Below are 17,151 nucleotides of genomic sequence, written 5' to 3'. Positions count from 1 at the left end.
TACAAACTTTTCTACTTAAGAACCTGGTCACGGAATGAATTAAGTTCTTAAGTAGAGGTACCACTGTATAAGTTTGTAGCAATAGAATAGAATGAGATGGAAGGGACCAGTCCAGCCCCCTGCTCAAGCAGGAGAATCTATACCATTTCAGATAAGTGACTGTCTAGTCTTGTCTTAAAAGCCTCCAGCGATGGAGCATCCATGATTTCTGAAGGCAACTTCTGTTCCACTGGTTAATTGTCCTGTTAGGAAATTTCTCCTTCGTTCTAGGTTGCTTCTCTCTTGCATTAGTTTCCACCCATTGCTTCTTGTCCTGCCTTCTGGTGGATTGGAGAATAATTTGACTTCCTCTTCTTTTTGGCAGCCGCTCAAATACTGGAATACCACTATCATGTCATCCCTAATTTTAAATCTTTAAATATTTTAATTAATTGAATTACTTATGATTTGTTTTACACTTGTTGTGAGCCGCCCCGAGTCTTCGGAGAGGGGCGGCATACAAATCCAAATAATAAATAATAAATAAATAAATAAATAATTCTTCTTTTCTCTAGCCTAGACGAACCCAAATCCTGTAACAGTTTTTCATATGGTTTAGTCTCCAGGCTTTTGATCATCTTAGTTGCTCTTCTCTGAATTTTTTCCCCCAAAGTTTTCTTGTAGTATGGTGTCCAAAATCAGAAAGGCTATAAATACAGCTGTGTCGTGGACTGAATTCTATCAACCCAACCCATGATGCTTGGTTCAACCAAAAAAATTTACAGTTTAAGGTGTGTGGCCTGGAATTCCAGGAGGAAGGGAGAGAGGGACTAATCTGGTTGGGTAGAAGAAAGTTAAAGCGATTCACAGAGGATATCTTTAAAGTTGCAAGTAATCTGTTTCTTTAGTTTGGCAAAATTCTGTCTATAGCTGAAAGAAAATGCCCCGTAACTCTGTATGTCCTTTGTATTTGGTATATAGAAACATAGAAACATAGAAGACTGACGGCAGAAAAAGACCTCATGGTCCATCTAGTCTGCCCTTATACTATTTTTTGTATTTTATCTTAGGATGGATCTATGTTTATTCCAGGAATGTTTACATTCAGTGACTGTGGATTTACCAACCACATCTGCTGGAAGTTTGTTCCAAGGATCTACTACTCTTTCAGTAAAATAATATTTTCTCATGTTACTTTTGATCTTTCCCCCAACTAATAAGGCATGTTAACCCAATGAAGGGCTACCAATTTTTTTACTACCACACTATGGCTGTGGCATATGCAGGACGCCCTGCATTTTCTTTCAACATCTTTCAGTGCAAATTGGGTGCTCTGGGGTGGAGCTCCATTTTCGCTGCCCCACTGCCTCCCCCCCCCTGTCCAGGCAGCAGCCCACCCCTGTGCTAACCCCATCTATAGATATGTAAAGCCGCCATGTTTGCGTAACACACTGTGCCAACATGAGTCATATTGTGGGTTAAGGTGACTGCCTGATTCCCACAACGTGTTTAAAACACTGGTAAGTTGTGTAAAGTAAAAGCACGTTGTGGGTGGATAAACTGCAGCTTATACAGTTTGATATTGCAAGCAAACAGTCCCACATTTGGTGACCGGTATCAGTTCCTTGTCAAAGCTGAACACCTTTATGTCGGAATCCTTGGCTAATAGTTGCAATGTGTGAACAAACACATAATGGAACATTATGCCCCATCGCCACCCACAGCTGGGTGGAACAGCGTTACCAAATATAATTTATGACCATAATTTCTGCTGCTAAGCAGAAAGTTGTTAAATGAATTTAGGGCCTTTCTTACCACAATTCTTTCTTACCACAATTAATCTACTACTTTTTAATTTTATTTTCTGCATTGACATCAGGATCTGATTACATCAACTTGAAAAGTCGGCAGTAGAATATGACTTTTTCATCACCTTGTCTTGACCAGCATCAGTGATATCTTGCAGATATTCTTGAACAATATTTTTTTCTCAGAGAATTTCAATCACTGCAGTTATTAAGAGAGTAGCACTGTCATCATTAAGTGTTGTACCACATGATTCTTGACAAATGTATCTTTTTCTTTTATGTACGTTGAGAGCATATGCACCAAGACAAATTCCTTGTGTGTCCAATACATTTGGCCAATAAAATTCTATTCTATTCTATTCTATTCTATTCTGTTGTTCAGTTAATTTCTCCATTGATATTGCTTGTCAGAAGGTTGCAAAACGTGATCATACTGCAGGCACCATAAATATGAACCAGCTGCCAAATATCGGAACTTTGATCGTATGAGCAGGGGGATGCTACATTTTTTTTCAGTGTCGTTGTTACTTCGAATGGTCACTAAATGAATGATTGCAAGTCAAGGGCTATTTATTTATTTATTTATTTATTTATTGTTTGTTTGTTTACTTACTTACTTACTTACTTACTTACTTACTTACTTACTTACTTACTTACTTATTTAGACTTCTATGCCGCCCAACTTCCAAAGAACTCTGGACAGCTCACAAAGCAAATACACATGAAATGTAATATAACACCCCCCCAAAAAAAACACATTTCAAAACAATTTAAAACTAACAATTAAAACTATTAAAACAGTGAAATAACCATACATGTCTTTAGTGGCCAGATCCCAATGGTATTTATTTATTTATTTGCTTATTTATTTATTTATTACCTACTTATTTATTTGTTTGTTTGTTTGTTTGTTTATTTCACCCAATACACAATACACATTGAAGAGAATAAACAAGTAGTAATATATATATATATCAAGGAAAGGATAGAAGAAAAGATATAAGAATAAAATATGTCAATGAAGAATAGAGGAAAAGATACATCATTGATCATCTGATCAATGACCCCAGGCCTGCTGGAAAAGCCAGGTCATTCCGGCTTTCCAGAAGGCCAGTAGGGTGGGGGGTAGTCTGGATCTTTGGAGGTAGCTAGTTCCAAAGAGTCGGAGCAGCCACACAGAAGGCAGTCCCAAGCAGGCCTGCCAACATTGAGTTGATTGAGACATTGAGCCACCGAGAAGGCCCTCCCCAGAAGGCCTGCTGACATCCTGCCTTGAGCAGGGGGTTGGACTCGATGACCCTGGAGGTCCCTTCCAACTCTATGATTCTATGACACTATTTAGCTGACAGACCAACTCTGTGGGCCCTTACCAATCGCTGGAAGCTCTGTGGTAGAAGGCAGTCTCAAAGACTACCTGTAGTCCACAAGGAAATGAAAGAAAGTGCAGTCAGCTGCTTCTAAACCAGGTTTGTCATGCCTACTCCCAGGTTAACCAAGGAGAGAAAATTGAAACACATCACATGATGACAATGGGTCATTGCGAGTTTGACACCCCGCTCTAAACTATGGAAAGCAAAGAGGGGGTGGTCACAAGCAAAGAAGAAGAAGCCTGGACAACCTACTTTCATTAAAATCTTAATGATGTGGTTTTACTTCTTCCATCTGACAACTGCTAAAAATAATCATAACAACATGACCCTCATTATCAAGCAACCTTGAGCAAGATGGGTAAAATCTGGATGGAGAAATGGATGGTGAACTTTGGCTTCGTGGAAGACGTGATTAGGAGATATATATATTTTAATTGAGATCCAGATATGGCCTATATTTCTTTTTCTTTTAAAGATTCCAAGCTGTGGATTCCTTGGTGCTCTCAAAGCTTGGTGGTCTGCTTGCATAGAATAGAAAATATAGAATCGTAAGGCCGGAAGGGACCTTGGAGATCATCTAGTCCAGTGATGGAGACCTCACCTACAAAAAGATATTGACAAAATTGAACGGGTCCAAAGACGGGCTACAAGAATGGTGGAAGGTCTTAAGCATAAAACGTATCAGGAAAGACTTCATGAACTCAATCTGTATAGTCTGGAGGACAGAAGGAAAAGGGGGGACATGATTGAAACATTTAAATATGTTAAAGGGTTAAATAAGGTCCAGGAGGGAAGTGTTTTTAATAGGAAAGTGAACGCAAGAGCAAGGGGACACAATCTGAAGTTAGTTGGGGGAAAGATCAAAGGCAACAGGAGAAAATATTATTTTGTAGAAAGAGTAGTAGATCCTTGGAACAAACTTCCAGCAGACGTGGTAGATAAATCCACAGTAACTGAATTTAAACATGCCTGGATAAACATATATCCATTGTAAGATAAAATACAGGAAATAGTATAAGGGCAGACTAGATGGACCATTAGGTCTTTTTCTGCCGTCAGTCTTCTATGTTTCTATGTTTCTATGGTGAACCTTTTTCCCCTCAGGTGCCGAAAGAGCGTGTGCATGCACTATCGTTGGGTTGTGTGGTTATTTTTAATGATAAGGGGTTTTTTAGATAGATTTTTAATTATTAGATTTGTTATATATATTGTTTACTATTGTTGTGAGCCGCCCCGAGTCTTCAGAGAGGGGTGGCATACAAATCTAATAAATTATTAATTATTATTATTATAAGTGCCCACACCCATAATTGCCTGAGGAAGGCAAAAACAGCTTCCCCCGTCCCTGGAGGCCCTCTGGAGACTGGAAACGCCCTGTTTCCCAACTTCTGGTGGACCCAGTAGGGTCATCTTTCACCTTTTCCAGGCTCCAAAGGCTTTCCTGGAGCTGGGGGAGGGTAAAAATTTCCTCCCCCATCTCCCTGGAGGCTCTCTGGAAGCCAAAAACACCCTCCCAGAGCTTCTGTGTGAGCCAAAAACCATCTGGCAAACAGAGGCTCTGGGATGGCGTTTTTGGCTTCCAGAGGGAAAGGGGGAGAATGTATTTACCCTCTCCCAGCTCCAGGGAAGCCTTTGGAGCCTGGGAGGGCAAAACATGAGCTATTGGGTTTAACAAAAGTTGGGAAACAGGTCGTTTCCTGCTTCCAGAAGGCTTTTGTGGGTGAAAGAAGCTGTTTTTGCCCTCCCCATGCATTGAATTATGAGTGTGGGCAATGTGCTCTTTTGCACTCAAGGAAAAAAAAAGGTTCGTCATCACTGCCCTAAAGCATTTCAGACAAATGGCCGTCCAATCTCTTCTTAAAAGCTTCTGATGTTGGAGCAATCACAACTTCTGGAGGCAAGCCATTCCATTGCCTCATTGTTCTTCCTAATTGTCAGGCAATTTCTCCTTAGTTTTAGGTTGGTTTACTCCTTGAGTAGCTTCTACCCATTGCTTCTTGTCCTGCCTTCTGGTGCTTTGGAGAACAGCTTGACTCCCTCTTCTTTGTGGCAGCTCCTGAGATGCTAGAACACTGCTGTCTTGTCATCATTCATCCTTCTTTGCATTAAACTGTGAGACTAAACATAGGAAAGGTGTTGCAAAGACAAGCTGGATTTATGCACCAGCCAACGTGCTCTTGTAATGTTTGGATAAACTTTCCAAGCAAGTCTAAAAGAGTGGCAGGAAAGAAAGAGAGTTGAACTAACTCTCGGAATACAAATTCATGGGTCACGTCCTGTGCTGACTCAGCTGAGATTTGAACTTCATTACTCAGTTCTAAGAGATTTGTAATTCCTTTCTGAGAAGACTAATGGCAGTCTGGAGTCGCAGGCTTCCGTAAGTTGGCCGTCGACTGGTGCAGAGTAAAAGCTGGGAATAATACAGGGAAATATTGCAGCATTAACATTATTGATTTAGTAAGATTGATTGAGCCTCTGTGGGTTTTGCCCTGGGTTTTGCCTGGATGTGGAAGAAGAAAAAAATACATTGTTTTCAATAAGAATGCATTGGAAAGCTCCTCCTTTTCCTCCTGTGACAGGCACAGCTGCCTACATCTAAATATTCCCATCAGGTTGATACACATCGCACGCCCATTTGTGCTGAATGGTGGCCATGCACACAATTCCCTTCTGTGTGCGATGGAGCCTAGTGGACTCCTTAAAAAATCTCTTATATCTCCAAGGTCAGGAACCCTATGAAGGCTTGCATTTGAACCTCTACCCCAATGCTGGAGAAGTCTTTAGACATCTCCATAGGCACCTTCAGAGCTATTGATGTACTTCTTCTGTTATTGGACAGCGCCAATGTAGAAGTTGAGTCTTCCACAGTCTTAGGAACAGCCCTTCTGGACAGACAGACAGACAGAAGGATAGAACTTTATCATTGACCAGTGCAAACACAATCAATCAAACGAACAACACAAAGCTAGCTCCTAACAGCAGGACCCATTAGCAACCCTTTGTGGGTGAAGCTTGCGCATAAAATAGGAAAAATGGTTCTCCTTTTAAAGAAATAAATTTATCTTCCTTATTTATACAGATAGTGTAGATAAAGGTATCAGTGTGTGCTGGAAATTTAAATAGAAGAGAGATAATCCATTGGTGGCGGATGTTCCTTGTAGAATCGGTAATACAGAAAAAACATGGGCTGTGGGTTCTAGTATTGGGTTCTATATAGGGTTTTCCTGCGTTTCTCTTCCAGGACAGCTGTGGGAGTCAGTTTGGGAATTATTTCGGATGCAAGCAAGGACAATGTCTTTTGTGTGTGGGGGGGGGGGTTTCTTAGTTGAGCACTAAAGCAAGCTGGTTTCTAATTTTCAGCACGGAGCTCTCCAGGGTGCTGACAAAAGTTGTGTTCTTGTTCCTTACACACTCCAGGATAGGGGTGGGCTACTATGGCAACTTTACGAAATGTGGACTTCAGCTCCCAGAATTCCTGTTCTAGGAAATGACATCAATAGTACAATGGTACCTCTACTTACGAACTTAATTCGTTCTGTGACCAGGTTCTTAAATAGAAAATTTTGTAAGTAGAAGCAATTTTTCCCATAGGAATCAAATAATGTGTGCAAACCCATTAGGAAAGAAATAAAAGCTCGGAATTTGGGTGGGAGGAGGAGGAGGAGGAAGAAGAAGAGGAGGAGGACAGTCGCTGCCGAAGGAAAGTGAGATGAGGGGAATTTTTAAAAATCCAAAACTTTAAAAAAGAGGGACTCTGAGGCAGCGAGGAGGAGCACGAGCCTCCCATACATCTGGTGCGAGGCTGCCTCCCATATACTGCGCCAGAAACCCAGGGGCAATGGCAGGAAACTGGCCCGGCCTTCGTACCACTCTCAAATTTCCTGGGAAATTTTTCTGGGCTCAGGTTCTTAAGTAGAAAATGGTTCTTAAGAAGAGTCAAAAAATCTTGAACACCCAGTTCTTATCTAGAAAAGTTCTTAAGTAGAGGCGTTCTTAAGTAGAGGTACCACTGTACTTTTATTAAAATGTTAAGCAACAGAATCTTAAAAGTTTCAATGAACTTCCCCGCGTCCTCACTTTTATCTTCATGAGAAACTAGAAAAGGACTTTCTCGAGCTACAGTTTGGGCACAGACTCATTTTTTTAAATCTGACTGGTATGTTACTTGTGGCTCTGTCTCCTGTTCCTTAAGGTTATTCCTTCTAACCATTACAATATAGGTATTCCTCGACTTGCATTCATTTAGTGACAGTTCAAAGTTACAACAGCACTAAAAAAAATGACTGACTTTCATACTTACAATCATTACAGCATCCCCCATGATCAAAATTCAGACACTTGGCAACTGGGATGTATTTATGACACTTGCAAAATTCCGGAGGTCACGTGATCACCAGTTGTAACCTTCCCAGTTGGCTTCCAACAAAGTCAATGGGGAAAGGCAAATTTGCTTAATGACCACATGATTCACTTAACAACTGCACTGATTCACTTAACCATGGCAAAAAAGGTTGTAAGGTGGAACAAAACTTGCATAACAACTGCCTTGCTCAGCAATGGTGTTTTGGGGCTCAGTTATGGGTGTAAGTTGAGGGATATCTGTATGGCACCAGATAAGTTCACCCTAGAAACTGTTTAAGGTAGAAACATAGAAACATAGAAGTCTGACGGCAGAAAAAGACCTCCTGGTCCATCTAGTCTGCCCTTATACTATTTCCTGTATTTTATCTTAGGATGGTTATATGTTTATCCCAGGCATGTTTAAATTCAGTTACCGTGGATTTATCTACCACATCTGCTGGAAGTTTGTTCCAAGGATCTACTACTCTTTCAGTAAAATAATATTTTCTCATGTTGCTTCTGATCTTTCCCCCAACTAACCTCAGATTGTGAGGCACAACACTTAATGATAGTACAGGTACAAATAAGCAATCCAATGATATTAGGAGCCAGTCAATATTAATTGTAAGGATACAAGCAACAAAGTTACAGTCATACATTCATTTGTGGGAGGGGATGAGTGATGGGAACAATGAGAAGATTAATAGTAGTGCATACTTAATAGTTTGACAATTGTCCAATTATTGTCCAAATGTTGGACAATAAAGCCATAAATTAACCTGCTGTGCTGGCAAGACAGAAAGTGACTCACAATCTGAAATAATTAGATTAATCAACTTCAGTCTGTTAGTTAGGCCAACTTAAGCAACTTTTAAAGATCTGCGGACTTCAATTCCCAGAATTCCCCAGCCAGCAGGAAAGGGACCATTGTTTAAGAAGGATGCTGAGGTGATTTGTTCATATGGAGAGGAGGAATAAGGATTTAGTCTCTCAATCAGTGTTTCTCAACCTTAGCAACTTTTCAACATGTGTGGACTTCAACTCCCAGAATTCCCCAGCCAGCCATGGGGAATTCTGAAAGTTAAAGTCCACATATCCTAGAGTTTCTGAGGTTGAGAAATACTGACTTAACTAATAAGACACAACCACTATAAAAATGAAGAAAGAGCTCTTTGTATCAGGGGGGAAAGTGAAAAGTGTTTTATTTTAAAAATTGAGGATGGAACTGCCCCCAAAATAATATTTTCTCATGTTGCTTTTGATCTTTCCCCCAACTAACTTCAGATTGTGTCCCCTTGTTCTTGTGTTCACTTTCCTATTAAAAACACTTCCCTCCTGGACCTTATTTAACCCATTAAATAAGGTCCAGGAGGGAAGTGTTTTTAATAGGAAAGTGAACACAAGAACAAGGGGACACAAGAACAAGGTAGGGCCACTCCAGTTTTTTTCAGCCCAAACTACACACAGCTGCAGCTGCTGGGATAAAATAAAGGGACATCCATTCCTCCAAAATCTTAGCTGCCTTAAATCTTCGTGAGATGGGAAGATGGAATCAAAATAATAATTTAATAATAATAATAATTTATTAGATTTTTATGCTGCCCCTGTCTGAAGATTTGAAATACAAATAAGAAAACTAAATGATGTATCAATTTGGAGCAAACCCCCCCCTCCAAAAAAAGCACTGCCCTCCCATGGGGGAAAAAATCTGCCAGCGTTTGGGATGGATTTCAGCTCTCATTACAGTCAGCATCAGAAGTCTTTTAAAATCATATCAGCCATCTGTACCATCCCAGCCTTCTGCAGTTGGATGGCCTCCTGAAGCATTGGACAATCACTCTTGGAATTCCCAGCGAGGCCTGCCAGCCGAGGACGATGGAAATTATAGCCCACCGTGCATGGAAGCTGCTAATTTGCAGAAGGTGTACCAAGCATATGCTTAATGGCTAATTTCTATCCTGGTAATAAGTAGCAGTTAATAATAATTACAGTTGGCTGTCCTCCGTTTAGAGACTTCCATGCAATCCTGCACAACTGGCTTTATTCTAAGTAGCTGCTTTAATGGGCTTTGGGGCTGGAAGGACTCCGATGGGCTGGGAGTGGCCATGGTAGAAAGTAAAGGGTGGAACTGGATTAAAACGTCAGAATAATAGAGCTGGAAGGGACTGCGGAGGTCTTCTAGTCCAATCCCCTGAGTTGAGCAGGAAATCCTATACAGGTAGTCCTCCGTTTAGGATCACAATCGAGTCCAACATTTCTGTTTCTAAGTGAAAAGTTTGCTAAATGAATTTTGCCCCATTTTATGATCTTTCTCACCACATGAAGTGAATCACTGCAGTTGCTAAACTGGTAGCATGGCTGTTGAATCTGTGAATCTGGCTTCTCCAGATGGATTTTGCTTGTCAGATGACCACATAAGATGATCACATGATCCTGCAACTGTGAAAGCCAACGCACCACCAAATTGGATCAAGAGAGGGATACAATCTAGGATTATAGGAAGGTACTAAGCCCTAGTTAGACCACAACTAGAGTACTGCATCCAGTTTTGGACACACTACAAAAAAACCATTGAAACTCTAGAGCAGTGTTTCCCAACCTTGGCAACTTGAAGATATTTGGACTTCAACTCCCAGAATTCCCCAGCCAGCATTCGCTGGCTGGGGAATTCTGGGAGTTGAAGTCCAAATATCTTCAAGTTGCCAAGGTTGGGAAACACTACTCTAGAGAAAGTGCAGAGGAGAGCAACCAGGATGATTAGGGGGCTGGAGACTATAACATATGAAGAGTGGTTGCAGGAACTGAGCATAGCTAGTCTAGTGAAGAGAAAGACCAGGGGAGACATGATAACAGTGTTCCAATATTTGAGGGCCTGCCATAGAGAGGAAGGGGTCAAGCTCTTTTCCAAAGTACCAGAAGACCAGACAAGGAATAATGGATGGAAACTGAACAAGGAGAGATTCAACCTGGAAATAAGGAGAAACTTTCTGACAGTGAGAACAATCAACCAGTGGGACAGCTTACCTACAGAGGTTGTGAGAGCTTGAGACTTTCAAGAGGAGATTAGATGTCCATTTGTCAGAAGTGGTATAGGGACTCCTGCCCGAGCGGGGGTTGGACTAGATGACCTATAAGGTCCCTTCCAACTCTAGTAGTAATCTAATCTAATGTCCCACCCCTAACAAGTTTTTTTTCAGTAGTCATACATTAGATTAATTATGTAGTCATACATAATCTTGTTCTGACTACATTAGTAGTCATACATTGGAATAATTCCAGCAGAGTGTCCCCAAAGTGCTTTTTTCAAGAGGCAACTGGACTTTCTGGGTTTTGTTTTTATTTTGAATACATTTTGCTTCTTCAAAGCATTGGGATGGAATTCACCATCCAGTCAGACCTGAAGAAGCTTCTTGGATGAGAAGCAAAACATCTTCAGAGAAAAACAAAGCCCAATTCCCTCTTGAAAAAGCACCTTTGGGACAAACATAGCTTGAATGATGGAGAATCTCCATAGACCCTCCTGAGTAGAGTGTTTCACTAGGAAAACGTATGTTTGCACTTAGAGCAGAGGAAACCAAAAAAAAAGCATTGAAGGACCCCATTCCTTGATATTCTCCCAATTCCTCTACACTCCCCATGGAGGAATGAGGGGAGGGGGCCTCGTGATCTTCAACACAGCCCCAACATTTCCTGGGGAAAGCATCTGCTTCCCAACTTGGCAGGAGTTTGATGTAAGTACGTTTATAACCCAGCCGGCTCCAACCAACTCCTGATGCCAAGAATGCTAATAATATACTAATCAGTGAGGTTCTGGATTGTTCAGGAGAAGTGACCCCATGCGTGGTGAGGGGCAAGTGGAGAGTGGGGAGCCAGCGGTTGGCAGAGGCCGGGCCAGTTTTGCTAGGCAACGCCACAGTTCTTTGCCTGCAGGTGGGCGGGAGAGTTTTATTTATTCCTCCGGGGGCAGAGGGGGGAGATGGTGGACGGCCTGCAGAACAGGGCAGGGACTGTGAGTAAAGAGAGACGCGCGCCTTTATTTGGGGTTGCACCGTTTGGAGGCGAGTGATTTTTTTATGGTTCCATTAACTGGCGAGATCGTTTGTGAAAAAAACATTAGGAGAAGTGCCTTGGGGAGCCGTGTATCCTATTATGTGGAATGCTAATAGAATGAAAAATTAATTAATGGAAAGCTTACAGCAGGACAGGGCTCTCCCCCTTCCTTTGTGGAGGGACCTAGGAATGTGTGCTAACAGGGGGGGGGGGGGGGGAATGACCTGGAATGGAATTGTTGATATTGACAATTTTCTGGACAAGTTTAGAACCGATCTATCAAGCCTCCAACTGCTACATTTAATCAGTGGAAGAGTGAATGTGTCTTTTTGGTCGTCTCTTCTTCTGTAGCTTATTCCAGAAAAATGGGGAAAACACTGTTTTACTGATAGGGAAACTGAGATCGGTTGAACAATGGCAATTCTTCCAACCAAGGTCACCAAACAAAGGTGTTACATCTTGGAGATTTAGAATGGAATGGAATAGAATAGAATAGAAATTCTTTATTGGCCAAGGGTGATTGGACACACAAGGAACTTGTCATTGGTGCATATTTATTTATTTATTTATTTATTTATTTATTTATTTATTTATTTATTTATTTATTTATTTATTTATTTATTTATTTACTTACTTACTTACTTACTTACTTACTTACTTACTTACTTACTTACTTACTTACTTACTTACTTACTTACTTACTTACTTACTTACTTACTTACTTACTTACTTACTTACTTACTTACTTACTTACTTACTTACTTACTGGATTTGTATGCCGCCCCTTTCCGGAGACTCGGGGCGGCTAACAGCAATAATAAGACAGTGTATAACAATAATCCAATACTAAAAACAATTAAAACCCATTATAATAAAAAACCCAACATACACACAGACATATCATGCATAAAATTGTAAAGGCCTAGGGGGAAAGGGTATCTCAACATGGCTAGTGGCAGAGGTGGTTTTTAAGTAGGTTATGAAAGGCAAGGAGGGTGGGGGCAATTCTAATCTCGGCGGGGAGTTGGTTCCAGAGGGCCGGGGCCGCCACAGAGAAGGCTCTTCCCCTGGGCCCCGCCAAGCGACATTGTTTAGTTGACGGGACCCGGAGGAGACCCACTCTGTGGGACCTAACTGGTCCCTGGGATTCGTGCAGCAGAAGGTGGTCCCTGAGATAATCTGGTCTGGTGCCATGAAGGGCTTTATAGGTCATAACCAACACTTTGAATTGTGACCGGAAACTGATCGGCAACCAATGCAGACTGCGGAGTGTTGGTGTAACATGGGCATATGCTCTCAGCGTACGTAAAAGAAAAGATAACTTCTGATTTAACTTTTGCCTGCTTCACGTCTGTGTGTGCTTAACAGGAATATGTTTCTTTAATTTTCACAATCCTACAGTTCCTGCAAGAGATCCTTAGAATTGCAAAAGCCTGGGAACCTTCCCTAAGGCTCAGGAGGGAGAAAAATCCAGTAATTAAATACTCAAAAGAGTTACGGACCACAGGGGATTTGACAGTAGAATTCAATCTGCTGTTGTCTTGCACATTCCAGCCATTGAATGTGCACATGGGATAACTGTGTTTTCTCACTTATTTCAATTTGAATTTCACCCTTCTTCCATTAAGCAAGAGGGGAGGGGATGCCAAAGAAATGAATATTTTGTCAGCCTTTGCAAATTTCGCCCTCAATAGTTGCCTGCTAAGGAATCCAATTTATCACTATAATTTTCTTTCTTGTCTGGTCATCAAAGTAGACATGAAAAGAATGAATTTTTAAACTCAAGTAGCAGTTTATTCAGATTTATCCTGGTAGATGAATGTAGAATATAGTATAAAAGATTTGGAAAGAACATTGGAAGTCTTCCAGTCCAAACCACTGCTCAGGCAGAGTTATACACCTCCACCCCATGTCCAGTCAACGAAGCAGTGGAAGTGATGTGCCGGTGCCTGGAGGCTGTTGGGGCCTGGATGGGTGTCAACAAACTCAAATTCAATCCAGACAAGACGGAGTGGCTGTGGGTCTTGCCTCCCAAGGACAATTCTATCTGTCCATCCATTACCCTGGGAGGGCAAATTATTGACCTCCTCAGAGAGGATCCGCAACTTGGGCGTCCTCCTCGATCCACAGCTCACATTAGAGAAACATCTTTCAGCTGTGGCGAGGAGGGTGTTTGCCCAGGTTCGCCTGGTGCGCCAGTTGTGGCCCTATTTGGACCGGGAGTCATTGCTCACAGTCACTCATACCCTCATCACCTAAAGGCTCGACTACTGTCATGCTCTCTACATGGGGCTACCTTTGAAAAGTGTTCAGAAACTTCAGATCGTGCAGAATGCAGCTGAGAGAGCAATTATGGGCTTCTCTAAGTATGCCCATATCACTCCAACACTCCGCAGTCTGCATTGGTTGCCGATCAGTTTCCGGTCACAATTCACAGTGTTGGTTATGACCTATAAAGCCCTTCATGGCACCGGACCAGAATATCTCCGGGACCGCCTTCTGCTGCACGAATCCCAGCGACCGGTTCGGTCCCACAGAGTGGGTCTTCTCCGGGTCCCGTCGACTAAACAATGTCGTCTGGCGGGACCCAGGGGAAGAGCCTTCTCTGTGGCGGCTCCGACCCTCTGGAACCAGCTCCCCCCAGAGATTAGGATTGCCCCCACCCTCCTTGCCTTTCGCATACTCCTTAAAACCTTAACCATCCTGGTTGCTCTTCTCTGCACTTTTCCTAGCACCTCAACCAGCCTTGGGTCGTTCCCAGTTCTAAGAACCAGTAGCGCTGGTGGTGGGCGTTCCCCCCTCGCCCACCCGGGACGCTTGTGCACACGAGCATCAGAAGCATCATGTATGTGCGCAAACTGGTAGTTAAGGGTTTTAGAACTCACTACTGGTCTCAACATCTTTTTTATCATGTGGTGATGAGAACTGAATGAATTGTGGGAAGCCCCCACCCCTGAGAATGAAATATTTCGGTAAATAGTAAAAACACAGAATATTATACAGTGGTACCTCTGCTTAAGAACGCCTCTACTTAAGAATGTTTCTAGATAAGAACCGGGTGTTCAAGATGTTTTTGCTTCTTCTTAAGAACCATTTTCTACTTAAGGACCTGAGCCTGGAAAAATTTCCCAGGAAATTTGAGAGCGGCACGAAGGCCTGGCCTGTTTCCTGTCATTCACCCTTTAATCCCGGCCATCTTGGGCTTTTCTGGGCTGCCAGAGGAGCCTTTCGGTGGCGCTTAAGGAGGCTTTGGCAGTACAGAGCTAACAAAGCATTTTCCTTTCTCTGGGTGCTTGGAGAGGGAATAAACCTCTGCCAGTGCCCAGAGAAAAGAAACACTCTCTTTGTTCTGGGCAGCGACTCCCCTCCTCCTCTTCTTCTTCCTCCTCCTCCTCCTCCCACCCAAATTCCGAGCTTTTATTTCTTTCCCAATGGGTTTGCATGCATTATTTGTTTTTACATTGATTCCTATGGGGAAAATTGCTTCTACTTACAAACTTTTCTACTTAAGAACCTGGTCATGGAACAAATCAAGTTCGTAAGTAGAGGTACCACTGTATTTCTCCAAAAGGAGAAATGGAGAAACATGTTCTTGAAACAGAAAGCAGACTCAATAGCCCCTCACCAGCAGATATTTGGTGCCCAGGCGAGGGTTCCTACTTATCATCGCTACCGGTGTGATGCGCATGTAGCTCTGGGTGACCGGTGGGGGCGTGTGCGCATTCCGGTGAGATTTTGCTTCTGCGCATGCCGTTCTTGTAATTTGCTAATTTCTTGAATTGTGCCTGACTTAGCTTGGCTCGGAGGCAGTCATCAATCAAAGCAGCATAGATTTTTTTTTAAGCTGGGTTTTTAATGATTTTTATTGTATATGAATATTTGTAGGCTGCCTAGAGCCCGAGGAGGAGTGGGTGGCATATAAATTTTTCAAATGAATAAGCATCATTCCCTCTCATTCTGCACAGCTTTTACTTTGGTTTCGCCACTGGGCTTATGTCAGCAACATGCTATACCAGTGTTTCTCAACTCAGCAATTTTAAGAGCGATGGACTTCAACTCCCAGAATTCCCCAGCCAGTTAGGGAATTCTGGGAATTTAAGTCTACCCCTTTTAAAATTCCTCAGCCTGTTTTTGGCCTGCAGGATGCTTCTGGGATGGGCAAAAACGCGGCACTCAGAGGGCCTGGGAGCCCCCAAACAGGCCATTTTGGGGCAAAAATGGGCCATGCAGAGGCTTCGGGAGGCCAAAACTGCCTCTATTTGGTGTATAAGACACACCTAAAATTTCACCCACTTTTAGGGGAAGTGGGAAGTGTGTCTTATACTTGGTAAATATGCCAAATTCTGGGAATTTTAAAAAAAACCACTAGTTAATGAGGTTGCTTGATATTTTAATAAATATTTAAATGCAGCCACGCAAGTTGTTTTCAATGTACTGAAACTATTCAGAACTAAACACAGTATTCCAAATGTGGTCGCACCAGCACTCTCTGCAGCGGGATCACAATCTCCCTCTTCCTGCTTGTTATACCTCTAGCTATGCAGCCAAGCATTCGACTTGCTTTCCCTACCGCCTGACCGCACTGTTCACCCATTTGAGACTGTCAGAAATCACTACCCCTAAATCCTCCTCTTCTGAAGTTTTTGCTAACACAGAGCTGCCAATACAATACTCCGATTGAGGATTCCTTTTCCCCAAGTGCATTATTTTACATTTGGATAGATAGATGATGGATGGATGGATGGATGGATGGATGGATGGATGGATGGATGGATAGATAATACTAGCATACACATGTCATTGGCTGCCGGTTGGTTTCTGGACACAATTCAAAGTGTTGGTGATGACCTTTAAAGCCCCATATGGCACTGGACCAGATTACTTACAGGACCGCCTTCTGCCACACGAATCCCAGCGGCCGATAAGGTCTCACAGAGTTGGCCTTCTCCAGGTCCCGTCGACCAGACAACGTCGTCTGGCAGGGCCCAGGGGAAGAGCCTTCTCTGTGGCGGTCCCGGCCCTCTGGAATCAGCTCACTCCGGAGATTCACACTGCCCCCACAAGAGCCTCAAGACCCATCTATGTTGCCAGGCATGGGGCAGTTAGATCATGCCCCCCTTTTCTGACCATCAAATGTCATGTGTGGATGTGATTGAGTAGACTGTTTTTTAATGTAATGGGATTTTAGCTTATAGTTTTTAATTATATTGTGTTCTGTGAGCTGCCCCAGGTCTTCGGAGAGGGGCGGCATACAAGTCTAATAAATGATGATGATGAAGTGTTTTTAATAGGAAAGTGTTTTAATAGGGAAGTGTTTTTAATAGGAAAGTGAACACAAGAACAAGGGGACACAATCTGAAGTTAGTTGGGGGAAAGATCAAAAGCAACATGAGAAAATATTATTTTACTGAAAGAGTAGTAGATCCTTGGAACAAACTTCCAGCAGACGTGGTAGATAAATCCACAGTAACTGAATTTAAACATGCCTGGGATAAACATATATCCATCCTAAGATAAAAATACAGAAAATACCCTGTTTCCCCGATAGTAAGACACCCCCGATTGTAAGACGTATCGGGGGTTTCAGGGGGGTCGGCTAATAT

At 42.4% G+C, this 17,151-nt stretch overlaps 1 protein-coding gene across 4 annotated transcripts in view; it reads left to right on the top strand.

Moving 5' to 3' along the window:
• The window catches only part of MEGF11 (multiple EGF like domains 11), a 493,435-nt gene that overhangs the window by 55,202 nt on the left and 421,082 nt on the right, over window positions 1-17,151 (top strand). The window lies entirely within an intron of this gene.

Source organism: Erythrolamprus reginae, chromosome 10 (genome assembly GCF_031021105.1).
Source record: "Erythrolamprus reginae isolate rEryReg1 chromosome 10, rEryReg1.hap1, whole genome shotgun sequence".
Classification (NCBI taxonomy): Eukaryota; Metazoa; Chordata; class Lepidosauria; order Squamata; family Dipsadidae; genus Erythrolamprus; species Erythrolamprus reginae.
This window is presented reverse-complemented; position numbering and strand designations above follow the sequence as displayed.